We start from the raw sequence: 10,219 nt of genomic DNA, 5'->3' as shown, positions 1-10,219 counted from the left end.
TATTTCAGAAATTAGAATTAGGTTCGTGGTCACGAATTTTAAGAGATCATTTGCAAGCCGAGGCATCTGTATGATACTCAGTAACTTGATATTTTTCTTAGAAGCATAAGAGAAACGCATTCCGCCGTTGCGTAAGATGAAGAGGTTATTTAGACTCTAATAAACGAGGAAATTATTGCACCCATGAGCTGCGGATTGACTAAATTAATAAAAGATACCACTAAAAGTTATAAGCGTCATTTTATGCTGTTGCCTCGTCAATTACCGCTGCATATTCATGGTGATGATTTGGAAAGTGCCATATTTTCATAGTTTGTAGATGTTTTTAGCCTAGTACAACGCTTCAGCCTTGCAAGCTCTTATGGCTGCATTGCGTCAATGGTAAAAGCGTTATTTAAGCTTTAGCCGCAGAGCCTGCTTGTCATCTTGAACTATTCTGCTAGAAATTCATCGAATCCTCTTAATCAAGGCTCGTGAAAGTAAGAGGAAACCTCGACTCTACGGCAGTTCGCGCTGCCGACATGCCATGCAGATTCGGAAAAATTCGCTTTCAAATGCAGAGAGGTGCTTTTTCTCGCGATTTACTTGCACGTTACCGTGTATTTGGGAGTTCGACTGTGTTTCCCTCTTTTCTGGGCTCGTTTGAAAAATCTGAGCCATTGTTCGTATAAAACAAGTGTCTTTTTCTGTCTGTATTAGGGCACCTAAATTATTATTTACAATATATTGTTTCCGGAAGCGTGCCTGTCTTTTGTTCTCAGGCAGTTCTGCATTCCTGTAGGGCAAAAAAAAAAAAGAAATCTAAATTTGCACAGAACAGGGGTCAATGCGTTTTCATTGATGAGCCGACTGCATTTTTAACGACATGTAATTTTATTTGCGTTACCCCCAAGTAATTTCTGTACAAGCACTCTTGGGCCCCTTGAAGGTCTTTGTCTGTGAGGTTGCTGATGATGAGCCATTGCTGATGATGATAGTTCTTGCTCGCACTTTTCTGTCCGCGGACATGATTATTCCGTTGGAGGGTATAGCAATAACAGCTTCGCTGTAAAAAATACAGCCATTGTGTCTAATGCTTCAATCTAGGAAAGCAAAGCAGATGTGGGGATTGTGGCAGCACCTTTGAATTGATCTACAAGTTATATATCTCATTAATACTTGTTGGGGGGCTAGTTGGTGCATGTTTGCAGAAGAGGGTTATAGCGCCGAAAAAACACAACACACAGCAAGCGAGACGGGACAGTTCACGCCCATCTTTCAATATCAGTTGCCAGTAATCTTTCTATCACTACGTAAGTTATCTTCATAATTGCCGTCAGTAGCAACCTAAAAAAACTGTTTCTCTTTGGTCTTTGCTAGGTACAGAAAAAGATTTGGCTGTGGCTTAACTTAGCTAACCCTTGATATGCAAAGCGAAAGATTGGTTTAGCCTGGTTAAGTCTTGGTTTTACTTGGTTAACCTTTGGTTTAGCTGTAATTGTTATACTTAGGCATACAATCATCGTTAAGCCAGTTATGACGGTTGTGCCTAGGTCGGTGGCTAGACATGGCTGTGATTAGGCTTAGGTAGACACGCATCGTTAGCCGGCGATATCCGCGGGCTGGTTAGACGCCGCTTGGCGACGACGGCTCAAAGCCTCGCGCTCCTGCGCAAAGCTCAGAGAAGACGGCCCGGCCTCGTTCCTGAAGGTCCATCAGGTAACTGTGACTCCAGGGGCGAAATCTGTAAAGCTTCCCGCACATGTGTTTACCATCGTGCAGCTGCATTCCGTAGCAAGACGTCCGCTGTCGGTTTGGCGAGACCCATTTTTTTTTCTGAGTGATCTAGCGTCACAACTGCTTTAAGGATACAGCCCAAAATCCTGCAGCTCTCGCGGTGCACAGACTAAGGACAGAGAACCACCATGTCAGCCGCCGCGGTGGCTCATTTGGCTAAGACGTACTGCTGCTGAACAGCAGGTCACGGGCTCATTTCTGACCGCATTCCGATGAACGTGGAGTGCAAGAGCGTTAGGGATGTGCGAGCAATCAAAATTTTCGTTGCGGTTCGTTTCTGTTCGAAAAATCGGCAGCATGTTACACTCCTGTAACACGTGAAGGCGAAAACCTGCTGCAAACGTGGTAATGCATTAAGTTATCTGATAGAAGGGGTCAGACTTCTTGCAAGACATAACGAGCTGAATTGTGAAGTAAACGTACTGCGCTGTAGGTTGATTTCCTCAATGACGCGTGCGAGCACCTAATGCACTAAAATGATTTCTTTCTTTCTTTCTTTTTTGTTTAGTTCGTTCTTTGTTTCTTTAGTTCTTTATTTCGTTCTTTCTTTCTTTCGTTTCTGCTTTCATATTCAGTCATTGCATCTTTGCTCGCTTACGGAGTTATGAGCCATTCCAGTTGTTGATGTTCCCTATCTTTCTTTCCTTCGCTTTTTTTTTATTTGCTTTCCTGTCTTCCTTCATATTCAGCAACATTTATATTCATCCGCTGCATCTTTGCTTGCTTACGGGGCTATAAGCCATTCCAGATTTTTTTTCCGAGTATGAGCCATTGCTGATGATGATATTTTGTGTACCCCTCGTAAGTTTTTTTTTTAAAAACCACTCGACTTGACGATATTTTTTGAGCCACTCTGCTAGACACCGCTTTTTTCGGGTATGAGCCATTGCAGCGAGGAACTTAAGCTTTACGTCTTAAGAAAATTCAAGGGGCACTTAGTTATCCCTACGTGTATGAATGCGAAAGCGTTCCGACCACCGCGCGATACTTAGACATTATGCCACAACGCAAGGTTGTGGTTCGACTCCCAACAAAGGTCATGGGCTTGAGTGCCTTAACTCTACCTTAATTCACTGTGTCTTAATTAACTGCGCCTTAACACCAACGGTCGAGTATTCGACTCCCACCAACGGCCGTGGGTTCGACTCCCACCAATGTTCGTGGGTTCGAGTGTCCTAATTAACTCTTATCTTATTTAACTTTGTCTTAGTTACCGTCGCCTTAATTAACACCAAAGGCTGGGGGTTCAATTTCTATCAGTGGTCGTGGGTACGACTACCACCGAAAGTCGAGGGTTCGCAATCGGTGGTCATGCCAAGAACTACGCCGGATTTTCCGCCTAATCAGCCATATAATCATTTCGCATAAATAGGAATTTGTTATTACTGACATTACCGGCACGTCATTTCTGTCTACAGGGACGAAGACCGATGCGAGTAATGACTGTTGCGAGTTATTCTTCTCCCGAGGGACAGCGGTTGCCGCGCGGAGGCGTCATTTCCTCGCTACGGAGATAAGTTATCCACGATGATTTCTTTAGTTACCTGATAGAGGTGACTTGTCTTCAGGAAGCCTACGAATTTGTTGTCTCGATTTAGGAAGAACAGTGATCGATCTCGCCACGCTTTGGATTCTTTTAGACAGGTGGGCAATGCTGTTGGTATACGCTCATGTATTTTCTTGTTTTTCTTTGCTTTGGAGCCCTCCTCCCACTGGCGCCTTTCTTTCCCCGATACCCTTCCCTATGCAGAGTAGCACGTAAGCACCTACACATACGCCGGCAGAATCCTTGGCGTTTCAATAAAGACGCGCTTTCTATTCTCACCCAGCACTTCAAAGAACACAATACTATACTAGTTCGTCGACCTCGAATATTCGTATTCCTCCCGATTCTATTCCAAACTTTCGCTATTCGATCACAGCTAAAGAACGTCGGAGTGCCGGGCTTTGAGTGCACATCAAAGAGCACCACGTGGTCGATGTTGATTCGTAGCTATCCAATAGGCCCGCGAGTTGGTTTGGGGCAACAAACGGCATAATTATTTCTAAAAACACGCCTGCTTGTTTGCGTACCATATATTATGAACTCATAAGAATGCTGTCAGTCGTCCTGCATGTGCCAGAAATGAAAAACGACAAACAAGAAAACAAAACCAAAGCAAAACGCGGCCATACCCGGCAAGCCCATCTGTTCGCTTGTTTTTATGCTTGTGCTTATGCAACCACAAAGCAGCGTACACGTATTGAACGGGATAACACTGAGCATGTGCTATAGTGCTGCTGCGGGCCCTCACTGCAATGTGAGGCAGTTTTGATGTCGTGAGGTAGCATACGAGGCTCTATTTGCGAGTTTACTGCTTATAAGCGCACCTAGCACGTAACACCAGTGGTTAAAAGGGCCGTCCACGTACGTCGCCCTGCCCAGGAGCGGCGCTAGCTAACACTCCCAAGGCTCTTGTGCGCTCATACACGAATGCCCAAAAAAGTGGCCGGAGGGATAGGGCCGCGGTAGCTTACCGTATTTACTTGCATAAAGCTCGAATTTCTTTTCGCGGAACATTTGTGTGCAGTTGGGCGTTGCTATAATCACGCGGGGAAAGGTCTCCGAATAAGTGTTCTAGGTGAAAAAAGTATTAAAAAGTTATCAGGCTGTAAATCTGCGTTGTCACGCTTTAAGTTCAAGCAAAATATTGCTTCCGAACAGCACTTACGTTTGCAAAGCACCTCTATTAGCAGACATTTCGCGACTCCAAGTGAATACTCGCTACCTAGTGGTCGCGCCGAGGAATAACCGGTACGGTTTCAGGTTTGAAGCGAAAGAGGGTGTCATATCACGGCATACGTAAAGTCCCTCTATGAGCTTTAGGCATGCGCTGAGTGCCTCGCAGTTCTCGAGTCGTCGTCATGCCGCCGCGCATAAGCCCGAAATTGAAAAATAAACGCATGTCCAAAGACTTCTCTGGTGTACTACCATGCATGTCGTCGCGGTGGAAAGACAACAGTGTATGATTTCATCGTTTCTAGAAAGAAACAGACGATGCGCATCGGAGAGCGACTAGGATAAAAAAACTTCCGCATTTTGAAAAGGTGACTGATAATATACTGGTATCGAAACACTACACTCGGGTCGACTTCTTTATACCCCGCGAACAGATCATTGCTTTCTTTTTGTTTATTTTAATTATCTTGGTAAGGTTTCAAATCGCGGAGTGTACTTTGTTTAGGCAGGCCCTTCGATAAATTATATTGATGCACACTTAGGATTCATTTGGTTTTTGTTCGTTTATAGCTTTCTGCCCCAGCGTTAGTGTTACTAATGTCGTAAGCTGCAGGAATATTCTCGCTCATGTACTTTTGTCTGCAGGCACGGCAGCGAGAATGATAACTGTGCCTCATAACCAGAAAGGGATTTTGGCGCGTAAAATCCCATAATGTTTCTGTTTTTGGAATGATAACTGCCTCGGAAGGTCTGAAGTTGATCATGGCACATGTTATGTTTTTCCGAGCATGAAAGAAGCCCGCGAATACATGCGAAGTGGCTGGAGTAGCCAATCGCGCGGCAGGTCTTTCAAATTTTATCATGCTTGAAGACCTCTACGAGAAATAGCAAACGGACAAGCACCTAGACAGAGTAGAGGTGCAACCTGCAGCACAACTTCTTTGCCTCAAGATCTGGGAACCTGATCGCAAGATAGTGTGCCAGCTATCGTGTGAGCTGCAAAGACGACTTCCCCTCCCTTCACAAAGCCAACCTCAGGAGCACTGAACTCGATACACAACTGGCCCTCGAGCCAATTGCCAAGAGCACTTAGGAACAAAGGGTTTAACGAATCCAGCCCCACATCCAGTGATTCACAAGTGCATAATCACACGTTCCCCTCGAAGCGTTTGCCACTGCATTCTTGACCTGTCGCCGACTATAGCGCTCCAGCAGAACTACATGAGCAGTGCAATAAGTAAGAGCGATTCCATTGTTAGTACAGTAATTGTACAATAAGAAGTTTCAAATGGAGCCTTTCTTTCTTTCTTTCTTTCTTTCTTTCTTTCTTTCTTTCTTTCTTTCTTTCTTTCTTTCTTTCTTTCTTTTTCTTTCTTTCTTTCTTTCTTTCTTTCTTTCTTCCTTTCTTTCTTTCTTTCTTTCTTATACCTCAAACGTACGATATGGAAGATTACACGAGGAGTGGGCATATATAAACAGCGTTTCGATATATTATTCAGTTTATTACAAATAAGTGGTAAGAAGTGATTTGAAACTGTTAGTTGCAGTGACGATGCAAGTGGACAGGCCATTTCATCCACGTGGACGAAGAACGTCGACGTCCATATATGGACGAAGAAGGAGCGCTGAAATGTAACCGTGTTAGTACGTGGTGTGCAGAATGAATTCGCATGGCTGGTCGTGGTGATGTCGTGGGCATGCCAGACGAGTGTGTTATTTGGTGGCAAGGAATGATGGAACCTGTGGCAAAGACAAAGGTGGGTGATTTTACGTCGGTAGTCTAAGTGCAGTTGTCGAGTCGGGATTTTTGATGCGCACATGCTAGCGATGAAAGAATAGTCAGCATCGATGAACCAAGCATGTCTGTTCTCAATCGATTTGAGCGTGCTGAATAAATTTGTGTGGTATGTGCTGTTCAACAAACACGCACACTCAAGTGTAGATGTGACAAGGGTTTTGTGAGCCAAGACGTTTAAGTTAGGTGGAGCAATTCCTATTTGTGACATAAGAAACCAAGAGTACAAGTACCAGAATTATTAATCCGAATGATATGATGAGGCCAAGATAAATCAGGGGAGATATGAATGCCTAGGTGTTTGCCGTCGGCAGCATCATGCACAGTATCATTGAGAAAGCAAGCAACAGGTATATAGTTACTTCGATGGTGAAATGGGATTAGTATTGTTTTGTTAACATAAAGCGACATAAGCCATTTACTGCACCAGACTTAGATTAGCTGCAAGTCATGCTGAAGGATGGAAGCGTCAATGGAAGCCAGTATATATGACAGTCATTAGCGAAGACTGTGTTCATCTAAGGAATTGGTGGGATGTTAGTTCCTGGATAACAGAATGACGTCTTTTTGGTACAGAACGTTGATAGCTGTAGTACGGCATCGTGGAACAATAGCACAAAGGAAGTGTCATTGTGGCAGTATAGCAAACCCACTGCATTTCCAAGGGAAGCAATATATTCACTGGTGTGGATAATAATAATAATAATAATAATAATAATAATAATAATAATAATAATAATAATAATAATAATAATAATAATAATAATAATAATAATAATAATAATAATAATAATAATAATAATAATAATAATAATAATAAAGTTCTTGTCACTGTCACTGTGGATTTCACATGGCATTTTGCAGCAATAGGAACTCCCTGACCCCAGAATCGCCAGGTCCGTGTTTATTAAATAAACAGGTCGGACTCGGTGAAATATGGCTGAGAGAGAGAGAGAGAGAGAGAGAGAGAGAGAGAGAGAGAGAGAGAGAGAGAGAGAATAATACTTAATGTGAGAAAAAGCGGAAAGGTTGGCTCAAGGAGCATGCCTTCGGCCTGCTACTCCCCACTGAGGTAAAGAGGAAGGGTAAAGAGGAGATTGCTGAATCATCGATGTCTTGTTTAACCTAGCCCATGCTTGGGCCATCGGGTATGTGCCACCGTGACACATGGGCAGATTTAAGCCTTTTTATGCCCGTGAAACCCTTGTTCGCTGGCTAGCTTTTATCATTAGGCTTTGTATAACCTTGCGCCCTGTCATTTTTTCTTTTCATTCCGCTTAACTTCTGTTTGCAAGCGCCTTCTTCATTCCTTTTTCTGTTATTGTTTATTAAATATTGTAACTATGCTTATTTATTCCCCTCTCACCTAATACTCCCACTTTGCCGACTCTGAGGTTTATAAATAAATAAATAAATAAATAAATAAATAAATAAATAAATAAATAAATAAGCACGTGCCATTCATGTCTGTGCGTGTACCTCTCCCCATCGCTCCCTCAACAAAGATCGCTGCGTTGTTGTCTCGCAGTGCTCATCCGCATTAATTGCCGTTTGCATTTTGGTGTCGTTTGTGAACAGTGTAATGCATAAATATTGCATGACAATAAGGTTGTGACCTATGCGGTGCATAAACAAACCGTGCAAATGATAACATGTTGCATTGTTGAACATAAGGACATTTGTACATACGGCAGCTACTTTAGCAGCATTTGAATGACTACTGATAAAGACGTCACTTCGCATAGATTCCAACAAGTGCGCTGAATCTGCTTTTTTTTTCTTATTAATGTGGTCGGTACTGCGTGGTCACATCTTGTAGATTGGTAAACAAAGTTGAATAAATTACTTGGTTGCAACGGTATTTCAAAAATGCGTACGTCACTGCGATTGCAACACCAGAACATGATACAAACACGCCCACAGTTTTGGATGGGGACAAGCGCTCAGGACAAACTCCACAATCTTTGGATCCTGAAACTTATGGAAGTGAACAGTTCCATTCTATCGCTGTTAATGAGAAGGAGAAAGAAAGCTAAAATTTGTTCATGAAAAGAAATCGGATTGATGAGTTCGAAGATATAGTCATTGTTAATACTTTCGAAAAGAATAATTATAGCTTGCTATTGACATTGAAGCAGCCTTTCGACAGCAAGAAAAGGAATAAAATTTTCCAGCTTCGAGCAATAAATTGCAGGCAGTTCAAGCGGACATAGAATTCTGGAAATAGAATCTGTTTCGGATTACCATATAGGAATGAAAATTAAGGTTTTCCTTAGTACTTTCTTTCTTTGGCTGAGTAATCTAGTTTGAAATGACTCCCATTAGCACGTCGTAACAATCTTGATCTAATACCAGTTAAACACATGACTAGCTAAAGAAATCTGGATGATTGCTATATATTACACTCAAGGAACTCCAAAATCAAGAAAGGGGCTGATAGGTGGAATAGCACACTGTCGTATAACACCTAATAACATCAATAATAATATTCTAGTAATATTTATTTGCACAAAACAGGCTAACCGTGGGCTGCGTGCGAAGCTGAGCAGAAACGTGAAAAACCTTGGGCTTAGGTTCCTGGACTATGCATAGCACGTATTGATATGGCCTTCTTGTTAGAGGTTCACGGTATACTAACAGTGCGAGGCGCAGGACAACAAAGTAGACGATAGGCGTGTCTTTTAGGATTGTTTAATGCCACGTGCAGGTTTCAACACAAGTGATGGTAGCTGCTCAAAAATATTATGTGTCGGCTTTTGCGCCTTTAGAAATATTCAAATGAGTTGCATACATATTCACAGCCCACGCGTTGCAATAGATGAACCAGGCTATCGCTACGGTTGAATTTCACAACACAACATACGTTCCACGTTCAGTAATCGCACACAGATCATTTGCGGCTTCCTTCAGGGGTGGACGTGAGCTTTCGGGTTAGTGCTCGTTGCTGCGTCTGGTGCACGCACGAGATCGTGGAAGCTGGAATAAAGAGCAGTGATGATTATGAGTGCGTCAGCCCGCATTGTCTTTCGTTATCTGCCAAAGAAATATGTTTTCTTGAGGGCAGTCGGTGACAGTTGTTTAGCAACGCGCACATGTTAGACGATGCGAGCAAATGATTAGTTATGTTCATTCTTGTCTTTTCTGTTCCTTCTTGTCTGTTTTTCTGTATATATTTACGACATCTTGCATTAAACGTCAGTTGCAAGTTCGCGCCTGTACAGTTCGGGTTCCTTTGTGGTTGTTGTAAATTCTGCGCTTAAACAGGGCCTAGTGTGGATTACCAACTAGCCCGAACCAACGCTTTACTCTTATCTTTTGTCATTCAGCCTAATTAGATAATTAGTCTTAATTAATTATTTACTTCTCAAATGTCATAATTAGCTGAAAAGTGTCAATGAGAAAATTGTCGAACGACATGAAAAACTCCCGACACAGCTTTCTGTTGTTCAATACGTGCTACGTAAAAGTGTTTTTTTCCCAGCGTGAAAGAAGCCCGCGAGTACACGCTAAATGCCTCGAGCAGCCAGTCGCGCGGCACACTTAACGAAATAATTTTTTAATTCTTGCCATTTTACTGAAAACCAAATCAACGAACCAACCAACCAGCGAGCAACGCGCGTATTTGTCATGTAAGATTACAGAAGCCAGTGACATTATTAATGCGACGTGCATTCTTAATTCCTTTATTCTTAAGTAATTTATTTTTATGTAAAATAATATTATCAATAATTTCTAGCAGTCGTATTCTCATTGCTGCTAATTATACTGTCCACCCTCCCTCACGTCTTATTGTTCTGCCAACTTGGCCAATCCCCTGTTGTGGGTGTGTGTCAATCTCTGGGATCATTACGATGCACTGAGGCCAGAGTGACGTCAACGACGAAGAACGCACGCGAGCGCGCACCACTCGCTCTCGTGCTCCACGTGCG

Source organism: Dermacentor variabilis, chromosome 5 (assembly GCF_050947875.1).
Source record: "Dermacentor variabilis isolate Ectoservices chromosome 5, ASM5094787v1, whole genome shotgun sequence".
Lineage (NCBI taxonomy): Eukaryota > Metazoa > Arthropoda > Arachnida > Ixodida > Ixodidae > Dermacentor > Dermacentor variabilis.
Note: the sequence above shows the minus strand (reverse complement) of the source record.